The sequence below is a fragment of the Triturus cristatus genome, chromosome 3_2 (genome assembly GCF_964204655.1).
Source record: "Triturus cristatus chromosome 3_2, aTriCri1.1, whole genome shotgun sequence".
Classification (NCBI taxonomy): Eukaryota; Metazoa; Chordata; class Amphibia; order Caudata; family Salamandridae; genus Triturus; species Triturus cristatus.
In genome coordinates, this window is record NC_140584.1 from 612,363,334 (window position 1) to 612,378,646 (window position 15,313).

The 15,313-nt window shown below is 44.2% G+C and overlaps 1 protein-coding gene across 1 annotated transcript in view; it reads right to left on the reverse strand.

Moving 5' to 3' along the window:
• Positions 1–14,523, reverse strand: part of LOC146857823 (uncharacterized) — a 46,484-nt gene extending 31,961 nt beyond the window's left edge. The window contains exon 1 of the mRNA XM_085646849.1: positions 14,464–14,523. The gene's annotated coding sequence lies outside the window, so the exon portion shown is untranslated. The remainder of the gene's footprint in view (positions 1–14,463) is intronic.
• Positions 14,524–15,313: the final 790 nt, after the last annotated feature.

Here is a 15,313-nt window from a genome sequence, read left to right on the forward strand (position 1 = left end):
AAGATAGCCCTGATGATACCAATGGGACTAGTGCCGATGCCAACAATGAGAATAGCACTGATGATGACAATGGGACTAGTGCCCATGACAACAATGAGAAGAGCACAGATGATAACAATGACAATAACTCTGATGATAACAGTGGGACTAGTGCTTACGAGAACAATAAGATTAATGCTGATCATAACAATGGGACTAGTGCCACTGCCGATGCCAACAATGAGAATAGCACTGATGATAAAAATGAGACTAGTGCCGATGACAACAATGAGAATAGCACTGATGATAACAATGGGACTAGTACCCATGACAACAATGAGAACAGCACTGATGATACCAATGGGAGAAGTGCCCATGACAACAATGAGAATAGCGCTGATGATACCAATGGGACGAGTGCCGATGCTAACAATGAGAATAGCACTGATGATAACAATGGGACTAGTGCCGATGCCAACAATGAGAATAGCACTGATAACCAAGGGACTAGTGCCCATGACAACAATGAGAATAGCACTGATGATAACAATGGGAATAGTGCCGATGCCAACAATGAGAATAACACTGATGATACCAATGAGACTAGTGCCGATGCCTACAATGAAAATAGCACTGATGATAAAAATGAGAGTAGTGCCGATGCCAACAATGAGAATAGCGCTGATGATACCAATGGGAGTAGTGCCGATGCCAACAATGAGAATAGCACTGGTAACCATGGGACTAGTGCCCATGACAACAATGAGAATAGCGCTGATAATGCCAATGGGGCTAGTGGCCATGACAACAATGAGAATAGCACTGATGATAACCATGGGACTAGTGCCGATGCCAACAAAGAGAATAGCACTGATCATAGCAATGGTACAATTTCTTATGACAGCAATGAGAATAGCACTGATAACCATGGGACTAGTGCTCCTGACAACAATGAGAATAGCGCTGATGATACCAATGGGACTAGTGCCGATGCCAGAAATGAGAATAGCGCTGATGATACGAATGGGACTAGTGCTGATGCCAACAATGAGAATAGCGCTGATGATACCAATGGGACTAGTGACCAGGCCAACAATGAGAATAGCGCTGATGATACTAATGGGACTAATGCCCATGGCAACAATGAGAATAGAGCTGATGATAACAATCAGACAAGTGCCGATGCCAACAATGAGAATAGTGCTGATGTTACCAATGGGACTAGTGACAATGCCAACAATGAGAATAGCACTGATAACCATGGGACTAGTACCCATGCCAACAATGAGAATAACACTGATGATGACAATGGGACTAGTGCCCATGACAACAATGAGAATTGCACTGATAACCATGGGACTTGTGCCCATGACAACAATGAGAATACCGCTGATGATACCAATGGGACTAGTGCCTATGCCAACAGTGAAAATAGCGCTGATGATAACAACGGGACTAGTGCCCATGCCAACAATGAGAATAGTGCTGCTGATAACAATGGGACTAGTGCCCATGCCAACAATGAGAATAGCGCTGATGATAACAATGGGACTAATGCTCCTGACAACAATGAGAATAGCACTGATGATAACAATGGGACTAGTACCCATGACAGCAATGAGAACAGCACTGATGATACCAATGGGAGAAGTGCCCATGACATCAATGAGAATAGCGCTGATGATACCAATGGGATTAGTGCCGATGCTAACAATGAGAATAGCACTGATAACCATGGGACTAGTGCCCATGACAACAATGAGAATAGCGCTGATAATACCAATAGGGCTAGTGCCCATGACAACAATGAGAATAGCACTGATGATAACAATGGGACTAGTGCCGATGCCAACAATGAGAATAGCACTGATAACCATGGGACTAGTGCCCATGACAACAATGAGAATAGCACTGATAACAATGAGAGTAGTGCCGATGCCAACAATGAGAATAGCGCTGATGATACCAATGGGAGTAGTGCCGATGCCAACAATGAGAATAGCACTGATAACCATGGGAATAGTGCCCATGACAACAATGAGAATAGCGCTGATAATTCCAATGGGGCTAGTGCCCATGACAACAATGAGAATAGCACGGATAACCATGGGACTTGTGCCCATGCCAACAATGAGAATAGCGCTGATGATAACAATGGGACTAGTGCCCATACCAACAATGAGAATAGCGCTGATGATAACAATGGGACTAGTGCCGATGGCAACAATGAGAATAGCGCCTGATGATACCAATGGAACTATTGCTGATGCCAACAACGAGAATAGCGCTGATGATAACAATGGGACTAGTGCTCCTGACAACAATGAAGATAGCACTGATGATACCAATGGGACTAGTGCCAATGCCAACAATGAGAATAGCATTGATGATTACAATGGGACTAGTGGCCATGACAACAATGAGAATAGCGCTGATGATAACAATGGGACTAGTGCTGATGCCAACAATGACAATAGCGCTGATGATAACAATGGGACTAGTGCTCCTGACAACAATGAGAATAGCACTGGTGATAACAATGGGACTAGTGCCGATGTCAACACTGAGAATAGCGCTGATGATAACAATGGAATTAGTACCGATGCCAACACTGAGAATAGCGCTGATGATAACAATGGGACTTGTACCAATGCCAACAATGAGAATAGCGCTGATGATAACAATGAGAGTAGTGCTGATGACAACAATGAGAATAGCGCTGATGATAACAATTTGACTAGTGCCCATCACAACAATGAGAATATCGCTGATGATATCAATGGGACTAGTGCCCATGACAACAATGAATAGCGCTGATGATAGCAATGGGACGAGTGCCGATGCGAACAATGAGTATAGCACTGATGATAACAATGGGACTAGTGCCGATGCCAACAATGAGAATAGCACTGATAACCATGGGACTAGTGCTCATGACAACAATGAGAATAGCGCTGATGATACCAATGGGACTTGTGCCCATGGCAAGAACGAGAAAAGCGCTGATAATAACAAACGGACAAGTGCCGATGCCAACAATGAGAAGAGCGCTGATGATACCAATGGGACAAGTGCCGATGCCAACAATGAGAATAGCACTGATGATTCCAATGGGACTAATGCCCATGACAACAATGAGAATAGCGCTGATGATACCAATGGGACTAGTGCCCATGACAACAATGAGAATAGCGCGATGATACCAATGGGACTAGTGCCAATGCCAACAATGAGAATAGCGCTGATGATACCAATGGGACTAGTGCCCATGAAAACAATGAGAATAGCGCTGATGATACCAATGGGACTTGTCCTGATGCCAACAATGAGAATAGCACTGATAAACATGGGGCTAGTGCCCATGAAAACAATGAGAATAGCACTGATGATGACAATGGGACTAATGCCCATGACAACAATGAGAATAGCACTGATAACCATGGGACTTGTGCCCATGACAACAATGAGAATAGCACTGATGATACCAATGGGACTAGTGCCAATGCCAACAATGAGAATAGCGCTGATGATACCAATGGGACTAGTGCTCCTGACAACAATGAGGATAGCACAGATGATACCAATGGGACTAGTGCCGATGACAACAATGAATAGCGCTGATGATACCAATGGGATGAGTGCCGATGCCAACAATGAGAATAGCACTGATGATAACAATGGGACTAGTGCCGATGCCAACAATGAGAATAGCACTGATAACCATGGGACTAGTGCTCATGACAACAATGAGAATAGCGCTGATGATACCAATGGGACTAGTGCCCATGGCAAGAATGAGAAAAGTGCTGATGATAACAAACGGACAAATGCCGATGCCAACAATGAGAATAGCGCTGATGATACCAATGGGACAAGTGCCGATGCCAACAATGAGAATAGCACTGATGATTCCAATGGGACTAATGCCCATGACAACAATGAAAATAGCGCTGATGATACCAATGGGACTAGTGCCCATGACAACAATGTGAATAGCGCGATGATACCAATGGGACTAGTGCCGATGCCAACAATGAGAATAGCGCTGATGATACCAATGGGACTAGTGCCCATGAAAACAATGAGAATAGCGCTGATGATACCAATGGGACTTGTCCTGATGCCAACAATGAGAATAGCACTGATAAACATGGGGCTAGTGCCCATGAAAACAATGAGAATAGCACTGATGATGACAATGGGACTAATGCCCATGACAACAATGAGAATAGCATTGATAACCATGGGACTTGTGCCCATGACAACAATGAGGATAGCACAGATGATACCAATGGGACTAGTGCTGATGCCAACAATGAGAATAGCACTGATGATACCAATGGGACTAGTGTCTATGCCAACAATGAGAATAGCACTGATAACCATGGGACTAGTGCCCATGACAACAATGAGAATAGCACTGGTGATAACAATGGGACTAGTGCCGATGCCAACAATGAGAATAGCACTGATGATACCAATGGGACTAGTACCGATGCCAACAATGAAAATAGCACTGATGATAACAATGAGAGTAGTGCCGATGTCAACAATGAGAATAGCGCTGATGATACCAATGTGTCTAGTGCCGATGCCAACAATGAGAATAGCACTGATAACCATGGGACTAGTGCCCATGACATCAATGAGAATAGCACTGATGATAACAATGAGCCTAGTGCCGATGCCAACAATGAGAATAGCACTGATGATAACAATGGGACTAGTGCCGATGCCAACAAAGAGAATAGCACTGATGATAGCAATGGGACTATTGCTTATGAGAGCAATGAGAATAGCACAGATAACCATGGGACTAGTGCTCCTGACAACAATGAGAATAGTACTGATGATACCAATGGGACTAGTGCCGATGCCAGCAATGAGAATACCGCTGATGATACGAATGGGACTAGTGCTGATGCCAACAATGAGAATAGCGCTGATGATACCAATGGGACTAGTGCCCATGGCAACAATGAGAATAGCGCTGATGATTCCAATGGGACTAGTGCCCAGGCCAACAATGAGAATAGCGCTGATGATACCAAAGGGACTAGTGCCCATGGCAACAATGAGAAAAGCGCTGATGATAACAATCGGACAAGTGCCGATGCCAACAATGAGAATAGCGCTGATAATACCAATGGGACAAGTGCCAATGCTAACAATGAGAATAGCGCTGATGATACCAATGGGACTAATGCCCATGACAACAATGAGAATAGCGCTGATGATACCAATGGGACTAGTGACCCAGGCAACAATGAGAATAGCGCTGATGATAACAATGGGACTAGTGCTCCTGACAACAATGAGGATAGCACAGATGATACCAATCAGACTAGTGCCGATGCCAACAATGAGAATAGCACTGATGATAACAATGGGACTAGTGCCCATGACAACAATGAGAATAGCGCTGATGATAACAATGGGACTGGTGCAGATGCCAACAATGAGAATAGTGCTGTTGATAACAATGGGACTAGTGCTCCTGACAACAATGAGAATAGCACTGATGATAACAATGGGACTAGTGCCAATGCCAACACTGAGAATCGCGTTGATGATAACAGTGGGACTAGTGCCGATGACAACAATGAGAATAGCGCTGATGATAACAATGGGACTAGTGCCCATGACAACAATGAGAATAGCGCTGATGATAACAATTTGACTAGTGCCGCTCACAACAATGAGAATAGCGCTGATGATACCAATGGGACTAGTGCCCATGACAACAATGAATAGCACTGATGATACCAATGGGACGAGTGCCAATGCCAACAATGAGAATAGCACTGATGATAACAATGGGACTAGTGCCGATGCCAACAATGAGAATAGCACTGATGATAACAATGGGACTAGTGCCGATGGCAACAATGAGAATAGCGCCTGATGATACCAATGGAACTAGTGCTGATGCCAACAATGAGAATAACGCTGATAATAACAATGGGACTAGTATCCCTAGCAACAACGAGAATAGCGCTGATGATAACAATGGGACTAGTGCTCCTGACAACAATGAAGATAGCAATGATGATACCAATGGGACTAGTGCCGATGCCAACAATGAGAATAGCACTGATGATAACCATGGGACTCGTGGCCATGACAACAATGAGAATAGCGCTGATGATAACAATGGGACTAGTGCTGATGCCAACAATGACAATAGCGCTGATGATAACAATGGGACTAGTGCTCCTGACAACAATGAGAATAGCACTGGTGATAACAATGGGACTAGTGCCGATGTCAACACTGAGAATAGCTCTGATGATAACAATGGGACTAGTGCCCATGACAACAATGAGAATAGCGCTGATGATAACAATTTGACTAGTGCCGATCACAACAATGAGAATATCGCTGATGATACCAATGGGACTAGTGCCCATGACAACAATGAATTGCGCTGATGATACCAATGGGACGAGTGCCGATGCCAACAATGGGAATAGCACTGATGATAACAATGGGACTAGTGCCGATGCCAACAATGAGAATAGCACTGATAACCATGGGACTAGTGCTCATGACAACAATGAGAATAGCGCTGATGATACCAAAGGGACTAGTGCCCATGGCAAGAATGAGAATAGCGCGATGATACCAATGGGACTAGTGCCGATGCCAACAATGAGAATAGCGCTGATGATACCAATGGGACTAGTGCCCATGAAAACAATGAGAATAGCGCTGATGATACCAATGGGACTTGTCCTGATGCCAACAATGAGAATAGCACTGATAAACATGGGGCTAGTGCCCATGAAAACAATGAGAATAGCACTGATGATGACAATGGGACTAATGCCCATGACAACAATGAGAATAGCATTGATAACCATGGGACTTGTGCCCATGACAACAATGAGGATAGCACAGATGATACCAATGGGACTAGTGCTGATGCCAACAATGAGAATAGCACTGATGATACCAATGGGACTAGTGTCTATGCCAACAATGAGAATAGCACTGATAACCATGGGACTAGTGCCCATGACAGCAATGAGAATAGCACTGGTGATAACAATGGGACTAGTGCCGATGCCAACAATGAGAATAGCACTGATGATACCAATGGGACTAGTACCGATGCCAACAATGAAAATAGCACTGATGATAACAATGAGAGTAGTGCCGATGTCAACAATGAGAATAGCGCTGATGATACCAATGTGTCTAGTGCCGATGCCAACAATGAGAATAGCACTGATAACCATGGGACTAGTGCCCATGACATCAATGAGAATAGCACTGATGATAACAATGAGCCTAGTGCCGATGCCAACAATGAGAATAGCACTGATGATAACAATGGGACTAGTGCCGATGCCAACAAAGAGAATAGCACTGATGATAGCAATGGGACTATTGCTTATGAGAGCAATGAGAATAGCACAGATAACCATGGGACTAGTGCTCCTGACAACAATGAGAATAGTACTGATGATACCAATGGGACTAGTGCCGATGCCAGCAATGAGAATACCGCTGATGATACGAATGGGACTAGTGCTGATGCCAACAATGAGAATAGCGCTGATGATACCAATGGGACTAGTGCCCATGGCAACAATGAGAATAGCGCTGATGATTCCAATGGGACTAGTGCCCAGGCCAACAATGAGAATAGCGCTGATGATACCAAAGGGACTAGTGCCCATGGCAACAATGAGAAAAGCGCTGATGATAACAATCGGACAAGTGCCGATGCCAACAATGAGAATAGCGCTGATAATACCAATGGGACAAGTGCCAATGCTAACAATGAGAATAGCGCTGATGATACCAATGGGACTAATGCCCATGACAACAATGAGAATAGCGCTGATGATACCAATGGGACTAGTGACCCAGGCAACAATGAGAATAGCGCTGATGATAACAATGGGACTAGTGCTCCTGACAACAATGAGGATAGCACAGATGATACCAATCAGACTAGTGCCGATGCCAACAATGAGAATAGCACTGATGATAACAATGGGACTAGTGCCCATGACAACAATGAGAATAGCGCTGATGATAACAATGGGACTGGTGCAGATGCCAACAATGAGAATAGTGCTGTTGATAACAATGGGACTAGTGCTCCTGACAACAATGAGAATAGCAGTGATGATAACAATGGGACTAGTGCCAATGCCAACACTGAGAATCGCGTTGATGATAACAGTGGGACTAGTGCCGATGACAACAATGAGAATAGCGCTGATGATAACAATGGGACTAGTGCCCATGACAACAATGAGAATAGCGCTGATGATAACAATTTGACTAGTGCCGCTCACAACAATGAGAATAGCGCTGATGATACCAATGGGACTAGTGCCCATGACAACAATGAATAGCACTGATGATACCAATGGGACGAGTGCCAATGCCAACAATGAGAATAGCACTGATGATAACAATGGGACTAGTGCCGATGCCAACAATGAGAATAGCACTGATGATAACAATGGGACTAGTGCCGATGGCAACAATGAGAATAGCGCCTGATGATACCAATGGAACTAGTGCTGATGCCAACAATGAGAATAACGCTGATAATAACAATGGGACTAGTATCCCTAGCAACAACGAGAATAGCGCTGATGATAACAATGGGACTAGTGCTCCTGACAACAATGAAGATAGCAATGATGATACCAATGGGACTAGTGCCGATGCCAACAATGAGAATAGCACTGATGATAACCATGGGACTCGTGGCCATGACAACAATGAGAATAGCGCTGATGATAACAATGGGACTAGTGCTGATGCCAACAATGACAATAGCGCTGATGATAACAATGGGACTAGTGCTCCTGACAACAATGAGAATAGCACTGGTGATAACAATGGGACTAGTGCCGATGTCAACACTGAGAATAGCTCTGATGATAACAATGGGACTAGTGCCCATGACAACAATGAGAATAGCGCTGATGATAACAATTTGACTAGTGCCGATCACAACAATGAGAATATCGCTGATGATACCAATGGGACTAGTGCCCATGACAACAATGAATTGCGCTGATGATACCAATGGGACGAGTGCCGATGCCAACAATGGGAATAGCACTGATGATAACAATGGGACTAGTGCCGATGCCAACAATGAGAATAGCACTGATAACCATGGGACTAGTGCTCATGACAACAATGAGAATAGCGCTGATGATACCAAAGGGACTAGTGCCCATGGCAAGAATGAGAATAGCGCGATAATACCAATGGGACTAGTGCCGATGCCAACAATGAGAATAGCGCTGATGATACCAATGGGACTAGTGCCCATGAAAACAATGAGAATAGCGCTGAAGATACCAATGGGACTTGTCCTGATGCGAACAATGAGAATAGCACTGATGATACCAATGGGACTAGTGATGATGCCAACAATGAGAATAGCACTGATAACCATGGGGCTAGTGACCATGAAAACAATGAGAATAGCACTGATGATGACAATGGGACTAATGCCCATGACAACAATGAGAATAGCACTGATAACCATGGGACTGGTGCCCATGACAACAATGAGAATAGCACTGATGGTACCAATGGGACTAGTGCCAATGCCAACAATGAGAATAGCGCTGATGATACCAATGGGTCTAGTGCTCCTGACAACAATGAGAATAGCACTGATGATACCAATGGGACTAGTGCCAATGCCAACAATGAGAATAGCGCTGATGATACCAATGGGTCTAGTGCTCCTGACAACAATGAGGATAGCACAGATGATACCAATGGGACTAGTGCCAATGCCAACAATGAGAATAGCAATGATGATACCAATGGGACTAGTGTCGATGCCAACAATGAGAATAGCACTGATGATACCAATGGGACTAGTGTCTATGCCAACAATGAGAATAGCACTGATAACCATGGGACTAGTGCCCATGACAACAATGAGAATAGCACTGGTGATAACAATGGGACTAGTGCCGATGCCAACAATGAGAATAGCACTGATGATACCAATGGGACTAGTACCGATGCCAACAATGAAAATAGCACTGATGATAACAATGAGAGTAGTGCCGATATCAAAAATGAGAATAGTGCCTATGATACCAATGTGTCTAGTACCGATGCCAACAATGAGAATAGCACTGATAACCATGGGACTAGTGCCCATGACAACAATGAGAATAGCGCTGATGATTGATGATACCAGTGGGGCTAGAGCCCATGACATCAATGAGAATAGCACTGATGATAACAATGAGCCTAGTGCTGATGCCAACAATGAGAATAACACTGATGATAACAATGGGACTAGTGCCGATGCCAACAAAGAGAATAGCACTGATGATAGCAATGGGACTATTGCTTATGAGAGCAATGAGAATAGCAGAGATAACCATGGGACTAGTGCTCCTGACAACAATGAGAATAGCGCTGATGATACCAATGGGACTAGTGCCGATGCCAGCAATGAGAATACCGCTGATGATACGAATGGGACTAGTGCTGATGCCAACAATGAGAATAGCGCTGATGATACCAATGGGACTAGTGCCCATGGCAACAATGAGAATAGCGCTGATGATACCAATGGGACTAGTGCCCAGGCCAACAATGAGAATAGCGCTGATGATACCAAAGGGACTAGTGTCCATGGCAACAATGAGAAAAGCGCTGATGATAACAATCGGACAAGTTCCGATGCCAACAATGAGAATAGCGCTGATAATACCAATGGGACAAGTGCCGATGCTAACAATGAGAATAGCGCTGATGATACCAATGGGACTAATGCCCATGACAACAATGAGAATAGCGCTGATGATACCAATGGGACTAGTGCCCCAGGCAACAATGAGAATAGCGCTGATGATAACGATGGGACTAGTGCTCCTGACAACAATGAGGATAGCACAGATGATACCAATGAGACTAGTGCCGATGCCAACAATGAGAATAGCACTGATGATAACAATGGGATTAGTGCCCATGACAACAATGAGAATAGCGCTGATGATAACAATGGGACTAGTGCCGATGCCAACAATGAGAATAGCGCTGTTGATAACAATGGGACTAGTGCTCCTGACAACAATGAGAATAGCACTGATGATAACAATGGGACTAGTGCCAATGCCAACACTGAGAATAGCGTTGATGATAACAGTGGGACTAGTGCCGATGACAACAATGAGAATAGCGCTGATGAGAACAATGGGACTAGTGCCCATGACAACAATGAGAATAGCGCTAATGATAACAATTTGACTAGTGCCGCTCACAACAATGAGAATAGCGCTGATGATACCAATGGGACTAGTGCCCATGACAACAATGAATAGCACTGATGATACCAATGGGACGAGTGCCAATGCCAACAATGAGAATAGCACTGATGATAACAATGGGACTAGTGCCGATGCCAACAATGAGAATAGCACTGACAATCATGGGAGTAGTGCTCATGACAACAATGGGAATAGCGCTGATGATAACAATGGCACTAGTGCCGATACCAACAATGAGAATAGCGCTGATGATATCAATGGGACTAGTGCCCATGCCAACAATGAGAATAGCGCTAATGCTAACAATGGGACTAGTGCCGATGACAACAAGGAGAATAGCGCTGATGATAACAATGGGCCTAGTGCCCATGACAACAATGAGAATAGCGCTGATGATAACAATGGGACCAGTGCCGATGACCACAATGAGAATAGCGCTGATGATACCAATTTGACTAGTGCCGCTCACAACAATGAGAATAGCGCTGATGATACCAATGGGACTAGTGCCCATGACAACAATGAATAGCACTGATGATACCAATGGGACGAGTGCCAATGCCAACAATGAGAATAGCACTGATGATAACAATGGGACTAGTGCCGATCCCAACAATGAGAATAGCACTGATGATAACAATGGGACTAGTGCCGATGGCAACAATGAGAATAGCGCCTGATAATACCAATGGAACTAGTGCTGATGCCAACAATGAGAATAACGCTGATAATAACAATGGGACTAGTATCCCTGGCAACAACGAGAATAGCGCTGATGATAACAATGGGACTAGTGCTCCTGACAACAATGAAGATAGCAATGATGATACCAATGGGACTAGTGCCGATGCCAACAATGAGAATAGCACTGATGATAACCATGGGACTAGTGGCCATGACAACAATGAGAATAGCGCTGATGATAACAATGGGACTAGTGCTGATGCCAACAATGACAATAGCGCTGATGATAACAATGGGACTAGTGCTCCTGACAACAATGAGAATAGCACTGGTGATAACAATGGGACTAGTGCCGATGTCAACACTGAGAATAGCTCTGATGATAACAATGGCACTAGTGCCGATACCAACAATGAGAATAGCGCTAATGATATCAATGGGACTAGTGCCCATGCCAACAATGAGAATAGCGCTAATGCTAACAATGGGACTAGTGCCGATGACAACAAGGAGAATAGCGCTGATGATAACAATGGGCCTAGTGCCCATGACAACAATGAGAATAGCGCTGATGATAACAATGGGACCAGTGCCGATGACCACAATGAGAATAGCGCTGATGATACCAATTTGACTAGTGCCGCTCACAACAATGAGAATAGCGCTGATGATACCAATGGGACTAGTGCCCATGACAACAATGAATAGCACTGATGATACCAATGGGACGAGTGCCAATGCCAACAATGAGAATAGCACTGATGATAACAATGGGACTAGTGCCGATCCCAACAATGAGAATAGCACTGATGATAACAATGGGACTAGTGCCGATGGCAACAATGAGAATAGCGCCTGATAATACCAATGGAACTAGTGCTGATGCCAACAATGAGAATAACGCTGATAATAACAATGGGACTAGTATCCCTGGCAACAATGAGAATAGCGCTGATGATAACAATGGGACTAGTGCTCCTGACAACAATGAAGATAGCAATGATGATACCAATGGGACTAGTGCCGATGCCAACAATGAGAATAGCACTGATGATAACCATGGGACTAGTGGCCATGACAACAATGAGAATAGCGCTGATGATAACAATGGGACTAGTGCTGATGCCAACAATGACAATAGCGCTGATGATAACAATGGGACTAGTGCTCCTGACAACAATGAGAATAGCACTGGTGATAACAATGGGACTAGTGCCGATGTCAACACTGAGAATAGCTCTGATGATAACAATGGGACTAGTACCGATGCCAACACTGAAAATAGCGCTGATGATAACAATGGGACTTGTACCAATGCCAACAATGAGAATAGCGCTGATGATAACAATGAGAGTAGTGCTGATGACAACAATGAGAATAGCGCTGATGATAACAATGGGACTAGTGCCCAGGACAACAATGAGAATAGCGCTGATGATAACAATTTGACTAGTGCCGATCACAACAATGAGAATATCGCTGATGATACCAATGGGACTAGTGCCCATGACAACAATGAATAGCGCTGATGATACCAATGGGACGAGTGCCGATGCCAACAATGGGAATAGCACTGATGATAACAATGGGACTAGTGCCGATGCCAACAATGAGAATAGCACTGATAACCATGGGACTAGTGCTCATGACAACAATGAGAATAGCGCTGATGATACCAAAGGGACTAGTGCCCATGGCAAGAATGAGAAAAGCCCTGATGATAACAATCGGACAAGTGCCGATGCCAACAATGAGAATAGCACTGATGATACCAATGGGACAAGTGCTGATGCCAACAATGAGAATAGCACTGATGATTCCAATGGGACTAATGCCCATGACAATAATGAGAATAGCGCTGATGATACCAATGGGACTAGTGCCCATGACAACAATGAGAATAGCGCGATGATACCAATGGGACTAGTGCCGATGCCAACAATGAGAATAGCGCTGATGATACCAATGGGACTAGTGCACATGAAAACAATGAGAATAGCGCTGAAGATACCAATGGGACTTGTCCTGATGCGAACAATGAGAATAGCACTGATGATACCAATGGGACTAGTGACGATGCCAACAAAGAGAATAGCACTGATAACCATGGGGCTAGTGCCCATGAAAACAATGAGAATAGCACTGATGATGACAATGGGACTAATGCCCATGACAACAATGAGAATAGCACTGATAACCATGGGACTGGTGCCCATGACAACAATGAGAATAGCACTGATGATACCAATGGGACTAGTGCCAATGCCAACAATGAGAATAGCGCTGATGATACCAATGGGACTAGTGCTCCTGACAACAATGAGGATAGCACAGATGATACCAATGGGATTAGTGCCGATGCCAACAATGAGAATAGCAATGATGATTCCAATGAGACTAGTGCCGATGCCAACAATGAGAATAGCACTGATGATACCAATGGGACTAATGTCTATGCCAACAATGAGAATAGCACTGATAACCATGGGACTAGTGCCCATGACAATAATGAGAATAGCACTGGTGATAACAATGGGACTAGTGCCGATGCCAACAATGAGAAAAGCACTGATGATACCAATGGGACTAGTACCGATGCCAACAATGAAAATAGCACTGATGATAACAATGAGAGTAGTGCCGATATCAACAATGAGAATAGTGCTGATGATACCAATGTGTCTAGTACCGATGCCAACAATGAGAATAGCACTGATAACCATGGGACTAGTGCCCATGACAACATTGAGAATAGCGCTGATGATTGATGATACCAGTGGGGCTAGAGCTCATGACATCAATGAGAATAGCACTGATGATAACAATGAGCCTAGTGCCGATGCCAACAATGAGAATAGCACTGATGATAACAATGGGACTAGTGCCGATGCCAACAAAGAGAATAGCACTGATGATAGCAATGGGACTATTGCTTATGAGAGCAATGAGAATAGCACAGATAACCATGGGACTAGTGCTCCTGACAACAATGAGAATAGCGCTGATGATACCAATGGGACTAGTGCCGATGCCAGCAATGAGAATACCGCTGATGATACGAATGGGACTAGTGCTGATGCCAACAATGAGAATAGCGCTGATGATACCAATGGGACTAGTGCCCATGGCAACAATGAGAATAGCGCTGATGATACCAATGGGACTAGTGCCCTGGCCAACAATGAGAATAGCGCTGATGATACCAAAGGGACTAGTGCCCATGGCAACAATGAGAAAAGCGCTGATGATAACAATCGGACAAGTGCCGATGCCAACAATGAGAATAGCGCTGATAATACCAATGGGACAAGTGCCGATGCTAACAATGAGAATAGCGCTAATGATACCAATGGGACTAATGCCCATGACAA